This window comes from Lithobates pipiens, unplaced genomic scaffold (genome assembly GCF_037356315.1).
Source record: "Lithobates pipiens isolate NorthernLeopardFrog02 unplaced genomic scaffold, aLitPip1_a1.2 Scaffold_18, whole genome shotgun sequence".
Classification (NCBI taxonomy): Eukaryota; Metazoa; Chordata; class Amphibia; order Anura; family Ranidae; genus Lithobates; species Lithobates pipiens.
In genome coordinates this window covers 579357970-579377650 of record NW_027507758.1, presented here as the reverse complement: position 1 = coordinate 579377650, position 19681 = coordinate 579357970, and the positions used below count along the sequence as shown (strand labels likewise).

Genomic DNA, 19681 nt, shown 5'->3' with positions numbered 1-19681 from the left:
AAATTTAAGATGTTCCCTACAAAATAGAGCTTTGAATTTAGATCTACTTTATCGGTCTACATCAAACACGTTCTTGTTTATGTCTCTCTAGCTGGTATTTTCCATGGGTTGTTGGTGGTATCGTGGTGAAAATAGTTGCCTTCCAAACAATAGAAAAGCATTGCTAAAATTGAGCAGACACAGACCTGTCATCCGGCCCGCTTTTCTCCAATCAGCTTACAGACCCCTGGTGATGGTAATTGAAGCTGCCTGTGTGAAAGGGTCCTTAAAGAGACAATTCTTAATTATGTCCCTGCTGCCCCCTGTGGTGGGGCAATATATTTAAGAATCAGCAGAAGAAAGCACAGATCAACAGAGTGAATAAAGCAAAAGCAGGGAGATACTTGCATTGCAATTCTTCGAATCATCGTCTTCTAAAGAATAGGAGCTTTTTTTGTTTACAAACGGTTTTTATTAAAGGTTATTGAAACATATACAATAAAAAAGGTCAATCGGTACAAAAGTAATCAGAGAGAATAGCATACAATGTAACAACAATAAATCATTGATACTCTGATATGACATAGAGTGGTATGCTAATCCCAACAAAGAGAACTCATAGAAAAATTCCGCTGAAACCTTGTACCTCATTGAGTGAAAATAGAAGAAAAATCAAACAAAGTAAAGAAAAAAGTAAGAAAAGAAAAGAAAAACTAAAAAGAAAACCAAAATGCTACCACAAGTGAATGTCATCAAAAACCTTCATATACCCTGTCATTAAACACTGTGCTCAGCCGGACTGTCAGGCCTTGGGGTTATCCATTGCAGAGAAGTCCAAACGGACCATTTACGATCAAAAATCTGCATGGAGTCTTGCAAAGTGTGGTGTAATCGCTCCATGAGCTTAATCGACTCCATGCGCTGCAAAACTTGTTCCCAAGGAACCCCCGGGGATCTCCAGTGCAACGCCACAGTCCAATGAACTGCATTGACTAGTGTATGGGCTAATTTCTGAGCCGGGGGAGTTAGTCCCGGGATGTCAGCAAATAAAAGGCCAATCCGGCACGTGATTTCAATATTAGAGCCCGTAACCTGGAATAATTTATCAGCGACCCGTTGCCAAATGGGCTGCAGTACCCCACAGCCCCAAAAGATATGGGAGAAGGAGCCCGGCTCCGGACATCCACGAAAGCAGCTCCCCGGGACCAGTGGGCAAAATCTATGTAGCCTGGCAGGGGTATAGTACCATCTAGTGTGCAGTTTTAATGCAGTTTCCCTGACCGCCAACGATTTCGTGCATTTACGCATGTTTGAAATCACATCTTCCCATTCCTCCGGGGTCATTTCGAAGCCAACCTCCCTCTCCCAACCTAGCATAGCCTGTGATTTAGCCTGTAGCTGTACCTCTCCAAGAGAACGGTACAACCAGGAGATATTTCCCCGATCCCTAGATGAGGACTTACAAATCTTTTCAAAATCATTAGGAGGGGGAAGCCCCCACTTCAAGTAATGAGTGGCGTAGAAATGCCGAACCTGCAGGTATTTATAAAAATCTTCTCTGGGCAACCCGAACTGCTCCTGGAGAGAAGCAAAGGTACAAAACGGCTGTTCTTGGGAAAGGGCCTCAAGGGTAACCAGGTCTTTCTGAGACCAACCCTCAAAGCTCTCCGGTGCCGAAAAAGCCGGCGGGAATCTAGGGTCCCCCAAAAAAGAGGCCAGGCCGGGGCAGGGTGGGCACAGGGCATATCGCTTTTTGTATAAAGACCAGAGTTGAAGGGATTGTGCTACCACTCCATTCAAAGTAGCTAATTGTTTGGGGCGAACCCCATCCAACCACAGAAGGCCCGGGAGGTAGAAAGGGTGCACCGAGGATCTCTCAAATTGAAGCCATGAGACCGTACCCGGGGGATAATGCCACTGCGCCATCTGCACCAGCCTGGCCGCGAGGTAATATAACCATAGATGAGGGAGCCCCAGACCCCCACGGACCGCTGGCCTGAAAAGTAGCGTCTTGTGCAGTCTAGGTTTTTTGTTTTGCCAAACGAACCGATTGATCTCTTTCTGTATACCATCAATCGTGTTCCGGGAGACATATAGAGGCAGTGCTCTAAAAAAAAATAAAAGCTTCGGGAGGATAGTCATTTTGATAGCCTGGATTCTACCCATAAAGGATATCCGATAACTATCCCATGATCGCAATAATTGTGTGACCTGGGCAAAGGCTTTGGGATAATTTGCATAATACATTTTAGGTAAGGAAGCAGCCAACTTGATACCCAAATAGGGCAACGAGTCGCAGCACAATGTAAAACCAAAGCTCGCCTGTATACCTGCAAGAGTGGCATTGGGAATGTTAATAGGAAGGGCCGCACACTTAGCAAGATTGACGCCCAGACCAGACATGCCATGGAATGAATTCAACAGGGGGATCAGATTCGGCAGCGAGACCACAGGGTCTGATAAAAATAATAGTACATCGTCTGCATACATACTCAGTGTGAAAACCTGATCCCCCTTAGAATATCCCTTGATATCAGGGTGTAGACATATCGCCCTGGCAAGCGGCTCCACCGCCAGGGCAAATAGCAGGGGGGAGAGGGGGCAACCCTGCCTAGTCCCCCTGCCAAGCGGAAAATAGTCAGAGGAACATCCCGGGAGTTTAATTCGGGTGCAGGGGCGATGGTACAGAGCCCTAAAGCCGTGCACAAAAGCCCCCCCAAACCCGAACCTAGACAGGACAGATTCCAGATAAGGCCAGGTGACGCTATCAAACGCCTTATGGATATCTAAGCTTAGCAGTAGCACCTTTTTAGAGAATAAATTGGCGTCCTGAATAATATTAGTGGTAAGACGGATATTGTCTGTAAGTTGGCGAGAAGGGATAAATCCGGTCTGGTCTGGGGATATCAGAGTGGGGATAATATTAGAAAGTCTATTTGCCAATAGGCGGCCAAATATTTTCAAATCATTATTAATAACCGAAATTGGTCTATAATTTTGGGGGAGGGAGTGGTCTTTGTTCGGTTTGGGGATCAAGGACATGTTCGCGAGAAGCATGTCCTCGGGGAAAGTGTGGCCTGTTAAAACAAAATTAAACAATTTCGCCAAATAGGGAAGTAGTTGGGGTGAAAATTTTTTATAATATATAGAGGTAAAACCGTCTGGACCAGGGGCCCTAGAGGGTTTCAGTGATGAAATGATTGTCTGGAGTTCCTCCGTACTGCAAGGGGCATTCAAAGCCAGAGTTTGCTCCTCAGTCAGGGAGGGGAGGGGAAGGCCATCAAGCCAATCTTTAACAGCTAGACCCGGCGTGGGGGTCGGGGCTGCCAACAAGTCCTGGTAAAATTTAGAAAACAGTCCCAAAACCTCTGCCGGATGAGATACCAATTCGCCCCCTGCGTTCCTGAGTTTGTAAGTGTGTGGCGGTCTCATAGTAGCATTCAACTTCCTGGCGAACATCGCAGAAGCCGAGTTACTGTGCAATAAAAATTTAGCCCTTGACCACCTCAACGCCTTCTCCGTCTGCCCAGAGAGAAGTGTGTCTAGTTCCGCTCTTTTAGTCAGGATCTGTGCGAATATGTCAGGGGAATGGGAGTGGCCATGAGTGTGATATAGTTTCGCTAATTCTTCAGTAAGTCTGGAGATGTCATGTAGTCTCTGTTTCTTCTGCATGGCCGCTATAGAGATCAAACGACCCCTGAGGACCGCCTTATGAGCGGCCCAAAGGGTGGAGGGGGAGATGTCCTCAACGTCATTTAAAGTAAAATATTCCTTTATGTGCTCTGCAATCTCCGCCACCAGAGCCGGATCCGAAAGCATAGAATCATTAATGCGCCACGAGGCCTGGGATGGGGCTATACCTATATGTGCTACCGAGAACGACACCGCCTGATGATCCGACCAGGGGCACGGGATAATACAAGCCTTAGATGAATTAGCTAACAGTACCGGAGTGCTAAATATATAATCCAGTCTGGAATAGCTGTCGTGAGGATGGGAATAAATGTATAGTCTCTGGCACCCACATTATGGGCGCGCCATGTGTCGAGTAGTTGATGGGAACCGAGCAGACGGACAAGGGATCTCGGAAAGGCATTAGCAGTACTCACCACCCGGCTTCTATCCAGCTTAGAATGTGCCACCAAGTTGAAGTCACCACCTAACAGTAGATGGGGGGAAAGGTATCTGTCCAAAATCTGGAAAAAAGAAATAAAAAAAGATGCCTGCGAGGTATTAGGAGCATAAACATTAGCCAAAGTAATCTCCTTACCATTCAACAAACCCTGCAGGATGATAAATCTACTATGGGGATCTTTATAGACGTGTTTAACCTCCAACCTAACTGAGTTTCTAATAAATATAGCCACCCCCTTAGATTTCGAGCTAAAAGTGGTGAAATAATGTTGCCTGTAATGTCGGTCAAAGAAACGAGGGTGATTAGTTTCAGAGAAATGCGTTTCTTGTAGAAACAATATATCCCCCCCCATATGTCTATAATACCGGAATGCTTTCCTACGCTTATGAGGAGCATTGAAGCCCTCTACATTATGGGAGATTATTTTAAGACCCATGACAGGAGGAAGGAGAACGCTATTAATAGGCCCAATAACAGTATACTAAAGTACATTTCTGGATGGCAGGGCACCCAATACCAATCTGAAGATAAATTCACATGTGGTAAAAGAAAAGACAATAAACTAAAAAAACATTTGAAAAGAAAAAAGAAAAACCAAGCATTAGTGAAACACCATGGCTTCGGGGGTATACCAAAGACAAAACCAAACTCGTGGATACCCCCGATAAAAATAACATCAGTCATCAGTCAAGTGGACTCTTAAAGTCCAATGCTCTATTCCGTAGGCACTGTCAAGCTAAAATGCAGTGCGATTCCAGAACCCAGGATCCAAAATCCGGAACCCGAATCTTGATGGCAGTAAAGACCGGGGTCACCAGGCACTAAATAGAAAGAGCAGGGGGACACCTAAGCGCGAGCAGTGAGAGTAGTTCTGGTGAAAAAGGCGCCAACCATTCATCAGGAAAATAAAACAAGGGTGATCGAAGCATATATCAAAACGGGAATGCGAAAAAAAAGGAAAACTAAAAATATTCACGAAAACCAGGGAAAACCGGTAGCATAACTGGTAGCTCAGCAAAAATTCTCAGAAGAGGGAGCTCACTCATCCGGACGATCTTCAAAGGTGATCACATTTGCAAGTCTCGGAGCTCTTGACGCTGTCGTCTGCGATCTCGCTGTGGAGACGGGGTAGCCCAAATGGGCGAAGGACGAGGGGTAGAAGGAAGCCTCTGAGGTTGCTCTGGAGCCAGCAGGCCGAGTTTGATAAGTAACTCCTTGCCGCCTTGCAAAGTGGTGACCGTATGGGTTGTTCCATTGTGAGGGACTTGCAATTTGAAAGGAAACCCCCAGCGGTACCTGATTCTCGCCGTTTGCAGAGCCGCTGTGACCTCTTTAAGATTCCTCCTCTTTTCCAAAGTTGCTGGGGACAGGTCAGGGAAGAAGAATAGGAGCTTTATACCCTGCTTCTCTACTGGAATTATGCCTTCACTGTTGGTCAGGAGATCACTCCACCCCAACAGTGCAGGCATAAATCGGTGTGCTCAGGAAGGCACCCAGCAGAGGGACATGGTCCATACAAAGGGTGCCAGAACTTTGTCGAAAGACGGGCTGTGGGTCCAGGACAGTAGAGCATTCGGGGCATTAGGGTGGTAGGTCTGAACTGAAAAAGCAAAGCCTTGCACTTCAAAGTTAGCCTCTTCCATGTGGTCAAGGTAGGCCATATAGACATGATTGTAGTTGTGGCCGAGTGGGTAAGGCAATGGATTTGAACTCTATTGTGGGGTCTCTCTGCTCCAGCTTCATAATCCTGCCAACTACAGTCTGTTCTTGGATTGTCTAAATGGGGGTCTCCCTGCACAGGTTAAAATCTTGCCAACTATACGGTCTGTTCTTGGATTGTCCCATGAAGATATGACTCTCAGCAGTTATGGTTCCTGTACTGCAAGTGGCTTGTGTTATTGTCATGGACAACATATGCACTCTTGCTTCAGGTTAGGAATGCCCACAGTACAGAAGTGTCTTCTTTTCTCTAAAGAAGTGGCTTGGATTAGTTGCAAAGCATTTTTCAACCTAAAATGTACACAGAGCACACAGGTGTGGGAAGGTTGGAGCACATAGAGCAAGGATGAAGGAATATTAGCCATCTCCAGGTAGTAGAACTTCCAGTGGGATGGTTTTTCATCATATAAGCATTTCCTCAGGTTTCCAGACCAGAGTCTTTTCATGCCACAAGCCAAAAGTTTAGAACGTATGGTACTATGTTTTTCACAAATACTGAAAAGTTCTATTTTTATAAGCTGAATGTATAATGCCTTTCTGTGGGCATTTGTCCGTCTGTTCTTTAGTCATTCAAACACTATGGAAGACTTGCCCTCCACCACAAGACGTGTGCTTAGATCTTCACCTTATACTTAGTGTGACTTCAATGGAAGCTTTTCCTAGAGCTTCTTCAGCTTACAAACAACCTCTCTTAGGTACCACAGTAGGTAGTCGTGGCCGAGTGGTTAAGGCGATGGACTAGAAATCCATTGGGGTTTCCCCGCGCAGGTTCAAATCCTGCCGACTACGTTCTGCTTTGATCATTTTCAATCATGTGTTGTTTTTTTGAATTCTCCTGAGTCAATTGGCACAAAGCTCACTGCTACCTCAAGTCACAAATCTACTTAACCTTTTCCATGTCTCAAAGGGAAACCTAACCCATGTGTAGTTGTGGCCGAGTGGTTAAGGCGATGGACTCGAAATCCATTAGGGTCTCCCTGCGCAGGTTCAAATCCTGCCAACTACGGCATGTTCTTGGACAGTTCTGCAAAGGTCTGACTTTATGAATTCAACATGCGCATTCCTTACGCTTCAAATCTTCATGTGCAGCTTTCTCTCCAGCAAAGAAAACAAAGGCCAGCAGTGGCATAACCAAATCTCATTACACTAGTACTAAAGGCCAGCAGTGTATTGGATTTTCTGACACTGTACATATACAGCTATGAAACTGGAGAACCTAAGCAGAAGAAGGGCAGCACAATCTTTAAGGCAATAGCTAACATTTCCAGGCTACTTCTTAGGCGCAAATTTAAGATGTTCCCTACAAAATAGAGCTTTGAATTTAGATCTACTTTATCGGTCTACATCAAACACGTTCTTGTTTATGTCTCTCTAGCTGGTATTTTCCATGGGTTGTTGGTGGTATCGTGGTGAAAATAGTTGCCTTCCAAACAATAGAAAAGCATTGCTAAAATTGAGCAGACACAGACCTGTCATCCGGCCCGCTTTTCTCCAATCAGCTTACAGACCTCTGGTGATGGTAATTGAAGCTGCCTGTGTGAAAGGGTCCTTAAAGAGACAATTCTTAATTATGTCCCTGCTGCCCCCTGTGGTGGGGCAATATATTCAAGAATCAGCAGAAGAAAGCACAGATCAACAGAGTGAATAAAGGAAAAGCAGGGAGATATTTGCATTGCAAGTCTTCGAATCATCGTCTTCTAAAGAATAGGAGCTTTATACCCTGCTTCCCTACTGGAATTATGCCTTCACTGTTGGTCAGGAGATCACTCCACCCCAACAGTGCAGGCATAAATCGGTGTGCTCAGGAAGGCACCCAGCAGAGGGACATGGTCCATACAAAGGGTGCCAGAACTTTGTCGAAAGACGGGCTGTGGGTCCAAGACAGTAGAGCGTTCGGGGCATTAGGGTGGTAGGTCTGAACTAAAAAAGCAAAGCCTTGCACTTCAAAGTTAGCCTCTTCCATGTGGTCAAGGTAGGCCATATAGACATGATTGTAGTTGTGGCCGAGTGGGTAAGGCAATGGATTTGAACTCTATTGTGGGGGTCTCTCTGCTCCAGCTTCATAATCCTGCCAACTACAGTCTGTTCTTGGATTGTCTAAATGGGGGTCTCCCTGCACAGGTTAAAATCTTGCCAACTATACGGTCTGTTCTTGGATTGTCCCATGAAGATATGACTCTCAGCAGTTATGGTTCCTGTACTGCAAGTGGCTTGTGTTATTGTCATGGACAACATATGCACTCTTGCTTCAGGTTAGGAATGCCCACAGTACAGAAGTGTCTTCTTTTCTCTAAAGAAGTGGCTTGGATTAGTTGCAAAGCATTTTTCAACCTAAAATGTACACAGAGCACACAGGTGTGGGAAGGTTGGAGCACATAGAGCAAGGATGAAGGAATATTAGCCATCTCCAGGTAGTAGAACTTCCAGTGGGATGGTTTTTCATCATATAAGCATTTCCTCAGGTTTCCAGACCAGAGTCTTTTCATGCCACAAGCCAAAAGTTTAGAACGTATGGTACTATGTTTTTCACAAATACTGAAAAGTTCTATTTTTATAAGCTGAATGTATAATGCCTTTCTGTGGGCATTTGTCCATCTGTTCTTTAGTCATTCAAACACTATGGAAGACTTGCCCTCCACCACAAGACGTGTGCTTAGATCTTCACCTTCTACTTAGTGTGACTTCAATGGAAGCTTTTCCTAGAGCTTCTTCAGCTTACAAACAACCTCTCTTAGGTACCACAGTAGGTAGTCGTGGCCGAGTGGTTAAGGCGATGGACTAGAAATCCATTGGGGTTTCCCCGCGCAGGTTCAAATCCTGCCGACTACGTTCTGCTTTGATCATTTTCAATCATGTGTTGTTTTTTTGAATTCTCCTGAGTCAATTGGCACAAAGCTCACTGCTACCTCAAGTCACAAATCTACTTAACCTTTTCCATGTCTCAAAGGGAAGCCTAACCCATGTGTAGTTGTGGCCGAGTGGTTAAGGCGATGGACTCGAAATCCATTAGGGTCTCCCTGCGCAGGTTCAAATCTTGGACAGTTCTGCAAAGGTCTGACTTTATGAATTCAACAGGCGCATTCCTTACGCTTTAAATCTTCATTTGCAGCTTTCTCTCCAGCAAAGAAAACAAAGGCCAGCAGTGGCATAACCAAATCTCATTACACTAGTACTAAAGGCCAGCAGTGTATTGGATTTTCTGACACTGTACATATACAGCTATGAAACTGGAGAACCTAAGCAGAAGAAGGGCAGCACAATCTTTAAGGCAATAGCTAACATTTCCAGGCTACTTCTTAGGCGCAAATTTAAGATGTTCCCTACAAAATAGAGCTTTGAATTTAGATCTACTTTATCGGTCTACATCAAACACGTTCTTGTTTATGTCTCTCTAGCTGGTATTTTCCATGGGTTGTTGGTGGTATCGTGGTGAAAATAGTTGCCTTCCAAACAATAGAAAAGCATTGCTAAAATTGAGCAGACACAGACCTGTCATCCGGCCCGCTTTTCTCCAATCAGCTTACAGACCCCTGGTGATGGTAATTGAAGCTGCCTGTGTGAAAGGGTCCTTAAAGAGACAATTCTTAATTATGTCCCTGCTGCCCCCTGTGGTGGGGCAATATATTCAAGAATCAGCAGAAGAAAGCACAGATCAACAGAGTGAATAAAGCAAAAGCAGGGAGATATTTGCATTGCAAGTCTTCGAATCATCGTCTTCTAAAGAATAGGAGCTTTATACCCTGCTTCCCTACTGGAATTATGCCTTCACTGTTGGTCAGGAGATCACTCCACCCCAACAGTGCAGGCATAAATCGGTGTGCTCAGGAAGGCACCCAGCAGAGGGACATGGTCCATACAAAGGGTGCCAGAACTTTGTCGAAAGACGGGCTGTGGGTCCAAGACAGTAGAGCGTTCGGGGCATTAGGGTGGTAGGTCTGAACTGAAAAAGCAAAGCCTTGCACTTCAAAGTTAGCCTCTTCCATGTGGTCAAGGTAGGCCATATAGACATGATTGTAGTTGTGGCCGAGTGGGTAAGGCAATGGATATGAACTCTATTGTGGGGTCTCTCTGCTCCAGCTTCATAATCCTGCCAACTACAGTCTGTTCTTGGATTGTCTAAATGGGGGTCTCCCTGCACAGGTTAAAATCTTGCCAACTATACGGTCTGTTCTTGGATTGTCCCATGAAGATATGACTCTCAGCAGTTATGGTTCCTGTACTGCAAGTGGCTTGTGTTATTGTCATGGACAACATATGCACTCTTGCTTCAGGTTAGGAATGCCCACAGTACAGAAGTGTCTTCTTTTCTCTAAAGAAGTGGCTTGGATTAGTTGCAAAGCATTTTTCAACCTAAAATGTACACAGAGCACACAGGTGTGGGAAGGTTGGAGCACATAGAGCAAGGATGAAGGAATATTAGCCATCTCCAGGTAGTAGAACTTCCAGTGGGATGGTTTTTCATCATATAAGCATTTCCTCAGGTTTCCAGACCAGAGTCTTTTCATGCCACAAGCCAAAAGTTTAGAACGTATGGTACTATGTTTTTCACAAATACTGAAAAGTTCTATTTTTATAAGCTGAATGTATAATGCCTTTCTGTGGGCATTTGTCAGTCTGTTCTTTAGTCATTCAAACACTATGGAAGACTTGCCCTCCACCACAAGACGTGTGCTTAGATCTTCACCTTATACTTAGTGTGACTTCAATGGAAGTTTTTCCTAGAGCTTCTTCAGCTTACAAACAACCTCTCTGAAGTACCACAGTAGGTAGTCGTGGCCGAGTGGTTAAGGCGATGGACTAGAAATCCATTGGGGTTTCCCCGTGCAGGTTCAAATCCTGCCGACTATGTTCTGCTTTGATCATTTTCAATCATGTGTTGTTTTTTTGAATTCTCCTGAGTCAATTGGCACAAAGCTCACTGCTACCTCAAGTCACAAATCTACTTAACCTTTTCCATGTCTCAAAGGTAAGCCTAACCCATGTGTAGTTGTGGCCGAGTGGTTAAGGCGATGGACTCGAAATCCATTAGGGTCTCCCTGCGCAGGTTCAAATCCTGCCAACTACGGAATGTTCTTGGACAGTTCTGCAAAGGTCTGACTTTATGAATTCAACAGGCGCATTCCTTACGCTTCAAATCTTCATTTGCAGCTTTCTCTCCAGCAAAGAAAACAAAGGCCAGCAGTGGCATAACCAAATCTCATTACACTAGTACTAAAGGCCAGCAGTGTATTAGATTTTCTGACACTGTACATATACAGCTATGAAACTGCAGAACCTAAGCAGAAGAAGGGCAGCACAATCTTTAAGGCAATAGCTAACATTTCCAGGCTACTTCTTAGGCGCAAATTTAAGATGTTCCCTACAAAATAGAGCTTTGAATTTAGATCTACTTTATCGGTCTACATCAAACACGTTCTTGTTTATGTCTCTCTAGCTGGTATTTTCCATGGGTTGTTGGTGGTATCGTGGTGAAAATAGTTGCCTTCCAAACAATAGAAAAGCATTGCTAAAATTGAGCAGACACAGACCTGTCATCCGGCCCGCTTTTCTCCAATCAGCTTACAGACCCCTGGTGATGGTAATTGAAGCTGCCTGTGTGAAAGGGTCCTTAAAGAGACAATTCTTAATTATGTCCCTGCTGCCCCCTGTGGTGGGGCAATATATTTAAGAATCAGCAGAAGAAAGCACAGATCAACAGAGTGAATAAAGCAAAAGCAGGGAGATACTTGCATTGCAATTCTTCGAATCATCGTCTTCTAAAGAATAGGAGCTTTTTTTGTTTACAAACGGTTTTTATTAAAGGTTATTGAAACATATACAATAAAAAAGGTCAATCGGTACAAAAGTAATCAGAGAGAATAGCATACAATGTAACAACAATAAATCATTGATACTCTGATATGACATAGAGTGGTATGCTAATCCCAACAAAGAGAACTCATAGAAAAATTCCGCTGAAACCTTGTACCTCATTGAGTGAAAATAGAAGAAAAATCAAACAAAGTAAAGAAAAAAGTAAGAAAAGAAAAGAAAAACTAAAAAGAAAACCAAAATGCTACCACAAGTGAATGTCATCAAAAACCTTCATATACCCTGTCATTAAACACTGTGCTCAGCCGGACTGTCAGGCCTTGGGGTTATCCATTGCAGAGAAGTCCAAACGGACCATTTACGATCAAAAATCTGCATGGAGTCTTGCAAAGTGTGGTGTAATCGCTCCATGAGCTTAATCGACTCCATGCGCTGCAAAACTTGTTCCCAAGGAACCCCCGGGGATCTCCAGTGCAACGCCACAGTCCAATGAACTGCATTGACTAGTGTATGGGCTAATTTCTGAGCCGGGGGAGTTAGTCCCGGGATGTCAGCAAATAAAAGGCCAATCCGGCACGTGATTTCAATATTAGAGCCCGTAACCTGGAATAATTTATCAGCGACCCGTTGCCAAATGGGCTGCAGTACCCCACAGCCCCAAAAGATATGGGAGAAGGAGCCCGGCTCCGGACATCCACGAAAGCAGCTCCCCGGGACCAGTGGGCAAAATCTATGTAGCCTGGCAGGGGTATAGTACCATCTAGTGTGCAGTTTTAATGCAGTTTCCCTGACCGCCAACGATTTCGTGCATTTACGCATGTTTGAAATCACATCTTCCCATTCCTCCGGGGTCATTTCGAAGCCAACCTCCCTCTCCCAACCTAGCATAGCCTGTGATTTAGCCTGTAGCTGTACCTCTCCAAGAGAACGGTACAACCAGGAGATATTTCCCCGATCCCTAGATGAGGACTTACAAATCTTTTCAAAATCATTAGGAGGGGGAAGCCCCCACTTCAAGTAATGAGTGGCGTAGAAATGCCGAACCTGCAGGTATTTATAAAAATCTTCTCTGGGCAACCCGAACTGCTCCTGGAGAGAAGCAAAGGTACAAAACGGCTGTTCTTGGGAAAGGACCTCAAGGGTAACCAGGTCTTTCTGAGACCAACCCTCAAAGCTCTCCGGTGCCGAAAAAGCCGGCGGGAATCTAGGGTCCCCCAAAAAAGAGGCCAGGCCGGGGCAGGGTGGGCACAGGGCATATCGCTTTTTGTATAAAGACCAGAGTTGAAGGGATTGTGCTACCACTCCATTCAAAGTAGCTAATTGTTTGGGGCGAACCCCATCCAACCACAGAAGGCCCGGGAGGTAGAAAGGGTGCACCGAGGATCTCTCAAATTGAAGCCATGAGACCGTACCCGGGGGATAATGCCACTGCGCCATCTGCACCAGCCTGGCCGCGAGGTAATATAACCATAGATGAGGGAGCCCCAGACCCCCACGGACCGCTGGCCTGAAAAGTAGCGTCTTGTGCAGTCTAGGTTTTTTGTTTTGCCAAACGAACCGATTGATCTCTTTCTGTATACCATCAATCGTGTTCCGGGAGACATATAGAGGCAGTGCTCTAAAAAAAAATAAAAGCTTCGGGAGGATAGTCATTTTGATAGCCTGGATTCTACCCATAAAGGATATCCGATAACTATCCCATGATCGCAATAATTGTGTGACCTGGGCAAAGGCTTTGGGATAATTTGCATAATACATTTTAGGTAAGGAAGCAGCCAACTTGATACCCAAATAGGGCAACGAGTCGCAGCACAATGTAAAACCAAAGCTCGCCTGTATACCTGCAAGAGTGGCATTGGGAATGTTAATAGGAAGGGCCGCACACTTAGCAAGATTGACGCCCAGACCAGACATGCCATGGAATGAATTCAACAGGGGGATCAGATTCGGCAGCGAGACCACAGGGTCTGATAAAAATAATAGTACATCGTCTGCATACATACTCAGTGTGAAAACCTGATCCCCCTTAGAATATCCCTTGATATCAGGGTGTAGACATATCGCCCTGGCAAGCGGCTCCACCGCCAGGGCAAATAGCAGGGGGGAGAGGGGGCAACCCTGCCTAGTCCCCCTGCCAAGCGGAAAATAGTCAGAGGAACATCCCGGGAGTTTAATTCGGGTGCAGGGGCGATGGTACAGAGCCCTAAAGCCGTGCACAAAAGCCCCCCCAAACCCGAACCTAGACAGGACAGATTCCAGATAAGGCCAGGTGACGCTATCAAACGCCTTATGGATATCTAAGCTTAGCAGTAGCACCTTTTTAGAGAATAAATTGGCGTCCTGAATAATATTAGTGGTAAGACGGATATTGTCTGTAAGTTGGCGAGAAGGGATAAATCCGGTCTGGTCTGGGGATATCAGAGTGGGGATAATATTAGAAAGTCTATTTGCCAATAGGCGGCCAAATATTTTCAAATCATTATTAATAACCGAAATTGGTCTATAATTTTGGGGGAGGGAGTGGTCTTTGTTCGGTTTGGGGATCAAGGACATGTTCGCGAGAAGCATGTCCTCGGGGAAAGTGTGGCCTGTTAAAACAAAATTAAACAATTTCGCCAAATAGGGAAGTAGTTGGGGTGAAAATTTTTTATAATATATAGAGGTAAAACCGTCTGGACCAGGGGCCCTAGAGGGTTTCAGTGATGAAATGATTGTCTGGAGTTCCTCCGTACTGCAAGGGGCATTCAAAGCCAGAGTTTGCTCCTCAGTCAGGGAGGGGAGGGGAAGGCCATCAAGCCAATCTTTAACAGCTAGACCCGGCGTGGGGGTCGGGGCTGCCAACAAGTCCTGGTAAAATTTAGAAAACAGTCCCAAAACCTCTGCCGGATGAGATACCAATTCGCCCCCTGCGTTCCTGAGTTTGTAAGTGTGTGGCGGTCTCATAGTAGCATTCAACTTCCTGGCGAACATCGCAGAAGCCGAGTTACTGTGCAATAAAAATTTAGCCCTTGACCACCTCAACGCCTTCTCCGTCTGCCCAGAGAGAAGTGTGTCTAGTTCCGCTCTTTTAGTCAGGATCTGTGCGAATATGTCAGGGGAATGGGAGTGGCCATGAGTGTGATATAGTTTCGCTAATTCTTCAGTAAGTCTGGAGATGTCATGTAGTCTCTGTTTCTTCTGCATGGCCGCTATAGAGATCAAACGACCCCTGAGGACCGCCTTATGAGCGGCCCAAAGGGTGGAGGGGGAGATGTCCTCAACGTCATTTAAAGTAAAATATTCCTTTATGTGCTCTGCAATCTCCGCCACCAGAGCCGGATCCGAAAGCATAGAATCATTAATGCGCCACGAGGCCTGGGATGGGGCTATACCTATATGTGCTACCGAGAACGACACCGCCTGATGATCCGACCAGGGGCACGGGATAATACAAGCCTTAGATGAATTAGCTAACAGTACCGGAGTGCTAAATATATAATCCAGTCTGGAATAGCTGTCGTGAGGATGGGAATAAATGTATAGTCTCTGGCACCCACATTATGGGCGCGCCATGTGTCGAGTAGTTGATGGGAACCGAGCAGACGGACAAGGGATCTCGGAAAGGCATTAGCAGTACTCACCACCCGGCTTCTATCCAGCTTAGAATGTGCCACCAAGTTGAAGTCACCACCTAACAGTAGATGGGGGGAAAGGTATCTGTCCAAAATCTGGAAAAAAGAAATAAAAAAAGATGCCTGCGAGGTATTAGGAGCATAAACATTAGCCAAAGTAATCTCCTTACCATTCAACAAACCCTGCAGGATGATAAATCTACTATGGGGATCTTTATAGACGTGTTTAACCTCCAACCTAACTGAGTTTCTAATAAATATAGCCACCCCCTTAGATTTCGAGCTAAAAGTGGTGAAATAATGTTGCCTGTAATGTCGGTCAAAGAAACGAGGGTGATTAGTTTCAGAGAAATGCGTTTCTTGTAGAAACAATATATCCCCCCCCATATGTCTATAATACCGGAATGCTTTCCTACGCTTATGAGGAGCATTGAAGCCCTCTACATTATGGGAGATTATTTTAAGACCCATGACAGGAGGAAGGAGAACGCTATTAATAGGCCCAATAACAGTATACTAAAGTACATTTCTGGATGGCAGGGCACCCAATACCAATCTGAAGATAAATTCACATGTGGTAAAAGAAAAGACAATAAACTAAAAAAACATTTGAAAAGAAAAAAGAAAAACCAAGCATTAGTGAAACACCATGGCTTCGGGGGTATACCAAAGACAAAACCAAACTCGTGGATACCCCCGATAAAAATAACATCAGTCATCAGTCAAGTGGACTCTTAAAGTCCAATGCTCTATTCCGTAGGCACTGTCAAGCTAAAATGCAGTGCGATTCCAGAACCCAGGATCCAAAATCCGGAACCCGAATCTTGATGGCAGCAAAGACCGGGGTCACCAGGCACTAAATAGAAAGAGCAGGGGGACACCTAAGCGCGAGCAGTGAGAGTAGTTCTGGTGAAAAAGGCGCCAACCATTCATCAGGAAAATAAAACAAGGGTGATCGAAGCATATATCAAAACGGGAATGCGAAAAAAAAGGAAAACTAAAAATATTCACGAAAACCAGGGAAAACCGGTAGCATAACTGGTAGCTCAGCAAAAATTCTCAGAAGAGGGAGCTCACTCATCCGGACGATCTTCAAAGGTGATCACATTTGCAAGTCTCGGAGCTCTTGACGCTGTCGTCTGCGATCTCGCTGTGGAGACGGGGTAGCCCAAATGGGCGAAGGACGAGGGGTAGAAGGAAGCCTCTGAGGTTGCTCTGGAGCCAGCAGGCCGAGTTTGATAAGTAACTCCTTGCCGCCTTGCAAAGTGGTGACCGTATGGGTTGTTCCATTGTGAGGGACTTGCAATTTGAAAGGAAACCCCCAGCGGTACCTGATTCTCGCCGTTTGCAGAGCCGCTGTGACCTCTTTAAGATTCCTCCACTTTTCCAAAGTTGCTGGGGACAGGTCAGGGAAGAAGAATAGGAGCTTTATACCCTGCTTCTCTACTGGAATTATGCCTTCACTGTTGGTCAGGAGATCACTCCACCCCAACAGTGCAGGCATAAATCGGTGTGCTCAGGAAGGCACCCAGCAGAGGGACATGGTCCATACAAAGGGTGCCAGAACTTTGTCGAAAGACGGGCTGTGGGTCCAAGACAGTAGAGCGTTCGGGGCATTAGGGTGGTAGGTCTGAACTGAAAAAGCAAAGCCTTGCACTTCAAAGTTAGCCTCTTCCATGTGGTCAAGGTAGGCCATATAGACATGATTGTAGTTGTGGCCGAGTGGGTAAGGCAATGGATTTGAACTCTATTGTGGGGTCTCTCTGCTCCAGCTTCATAATCCTGCCAACTACAGTCTGTTCTTGGATTGTCTAAATGGGGGTCTCCCTGCACAGGTTAAAATCTTGCCAACTATACGGTCTGTTCTTGGATTGTCCCATGAAGATATGACTCTCAGCAGTTATGGTTCCTGTACTGCAAGTGGCTTGTGTTATTGTCATGGACAACATATGCACTCTTGCTTCAGGTTAGGAATGCCCACAGTACAGAAGTGTCTTCTTTTCTCTAAAGAAGTGGCTTGGATTAGTTGCAAAGCATTTTTCAACCTAAAATGTACACAGAGCACACAGGTGTGGGAAGGTTGGAGCACATAGAGCAAGGATGAAGGAATATTAGCCATCTCCAGGTAGTAGAACTTCCAGTGGGATGGTTTTTCATCATATAAGCATTTCCTCAGGTTTCCAGACCAGAGTCTTTTCATGCCACAAGCCAAAAGTTTAGAACGTATGGTACTATGTTTTTCACAAATACTGAAAAGTTCTATTTTTATAAGCTGAATGTATAATGCCTTTCTGTGGGCATTTGTCCATCTGTTCTTTAGTCATTCAAACACTATGGAAGACTTGCCCTCCACCACAAGACGTGTGCTTAGATCTTCACCTTATACTTAGTGTGACTTCAATGGAAGCTTTTCCTAGAGCTTCTTCAGCTTACAAACAACCTCTCTTAGGTACCACAGTAGGTAGTCGTGGCCGAGTGGTTAAGGCGATGGACTAGAAATCCATTGGTGTTTCCCCGCGCAGGTTCAAATCCTGCCGACTACGTTCTGCTTTGATCATTTTCAATCATGTGTTGTTTTTTTGAATTCTCCTGAGTCAATTGGCACAAAGCTCACTGCTACCTCAAGTCACAAATCTACTTAACCTTTTCCATGTCTCAAAGGGAAGCCTAACCCATGTGTAGTTGTGGCCGAGTGGTTAAGGCGATGGACTCGAAATCCATTAGGGTCTCCCTGCGCAGGTTCAAATCCTGCCAACTACGGCATGTTCTTGGACAGTTCTGCAAAGGTCTGACTTTATGAATTCAACAGGCGCATTCCTTACGCTTTAAATCTTCATTTGCAGCTTTCTCTCCAGCAAAGAAAACAAAGGCCAGCAGTGGCATAACCAAATCTCATTACACTAGTACTAAAGGCCAGCAGTGTATTGGATTTTCTGACACTGTACATATACAGCTATGAAACTGGAGAACCTAAGCAGAAGAAGGGCAGCACAATCTTTAAGGCAATAGCTAACATTTCCAGGCTACTTCTTAGGCGCAAATTTAAGATGTTCCCTACAAAATAGAGCTTTGAATTTAGATCTACTTTATCGGTCTACATCAAACACGTTCTTGTTTATGTCTCTCTAGCTGGTATTTTCCATGGGTTGTTGGTGGTATCGTGGTGAAAATAGTTGCCTTCCAAACAATAGAAAAGCATTGCTAAAATTGAGCAGACACAGACCTGTCATCCGGCCCGCTTTTCTCCAATCAGCTTACAGACCCCTGGTGATGGTAATTGAAGCTGCCTGTGTGAAAGGGTCCTTAAAGAGACAATTCTTAATTATGTCCCTGCTGCCCCCTGTGGTGGGGCAATATATTCAAGAATCAGCAGAAGAAAGCACAGATCAACAGAGTGAATAAAGCAAAAGCAGGGAGATATTTGCATTGCAAGTCTTCGAATCATCGTCTTCTAAAGAATAGGAGCTTTATACCCTGCTTCCCTACTGGAATTATGCCTTCACTGTTGGTCAGGAGATCACTCCACCCCAACAGTGCAGGCATAAATCGGTGTGCTCAGGAAGGCACCCAGCAGAGGGACATGGTCCATACAAAGGGTGCCAGAACTTTGTCGAAAGACGGGCTGTGGGTCCAAGACAGTAGAGCGTTCGGGGCATTAGGGTGGTAGGTCTGAACTGAAAAAGCAAAGCCTTGCACTTCAAAGTTAGCCTCTTCCATGTGGTCAAGGTAGGCCATATAGACATGATTGTAGTTGTGGCCGAGTGGGTAAGGCAATGGATTTGAACTCTATTGTGGGGTCTCTCTGCTCCAGCTTCATAATCCTGCCAACTACAGTCTGTTCTTGGATTGTCTAAATGGGGGTCTCCCTGCACAGGTTAAAATCTTGCCAACTATACGGTCTGTTCTTGGATTGTCCCATGAAGATATGACTCTCAGCAGTTATGGTTCCTGTACTGCAAGTGGCTTGTGTTATTGTCATGGACAACATATGCACTCTTGCTTCAGGTTAGGAATGCCCACAGTACAGAAGTGTCTTCTTTTCTCTAAAGAAGTGGCTTGGATTAGTTGCAAAGCATTTTTCAACCTAAAATGTACACAGAGCACACAGGTGTGGGAAGGTTGGAGCACATAGAGCAAGGATGAAGGAATATTAGCCATCTCCAGGTAGTAGAACTTCCAGTGGGATGGTTTTTCATCATATAAGCATTTCCTCAGGTTTCCAGACCAGAGTCTTTTCATGCCACAAGCCAAAAGTTTAGAACGTATGGTACTATGTTTTTCACAAATACTGAAAAGTTCTATTTTTATAAGCTGAATGTATAATGCCTTTCTGTGGGCATTTGTCCGTCTGTTCTTTAGTCATTCAAACACTATGGAAGACTTGCCCTCCACCACAAGACGTGTGCTTAGATCTTCACCTTATACT

The 19681-nt window shown here is 45.1% G+C and overlaps 5 non-coding genes across 5 annotated transcripts; all 5 read left to right on the top strand.

Moving 5' to 3' along the window:
- The first annotated feature begins 6540 nt into the window (after positions 1-6540).
- TRNAS-AGA (transfer RNA serine (anticodon AGA)) lies at positions 6541-6622 on the top strand. Its single transcript has one exon. It is a non-coding gene; the product is annotated as a tRNA-Ser (tRNA).
- A 135-nt stretch (positions 6623-6757) lies between these two features.
- On the top strand, positions 6758-6839 carry TRNAS-CGA (transfer RNA serine (anticodon CGA)). Its single transcript has one exon. It is a non-coding gene; the product is annotated as a tRNA-Ser (tRNA).
- Positions 6840-8580: 1741 nt separating this feature from the next.
- Positions 8581-8662, top strand: TRNAS-AGA (transfer RNA serine (anticodon AGA)). The gene has a single exon. It is a non-coding gene; the product is annotated as a tRNA-Ser (tRNA).
- Positions 8663-10816: 2154 nt separating this feature from the next.
- On the top strand, positions 10817-10898 carry TRNAS-CGA (transfer RNA serine (anticodon CGA)). The gene has a single exon. It is a non-coding gene; the product is annotated as a tRNA-Ser (tRNA).
- Positions 10899-17933: 7035 nt separating this feature from the next.
- TRNAS-CGA (transfer RNA serine (anticodon CGA)) lies at positions 17934-18015 on the top strand. The gene has a single exon. It is a non-coding gene; the product is annotated as a tRNA-Ser (tRNA).
- Positions 18016-19681: the final 1666 nt, after the last annotated feature.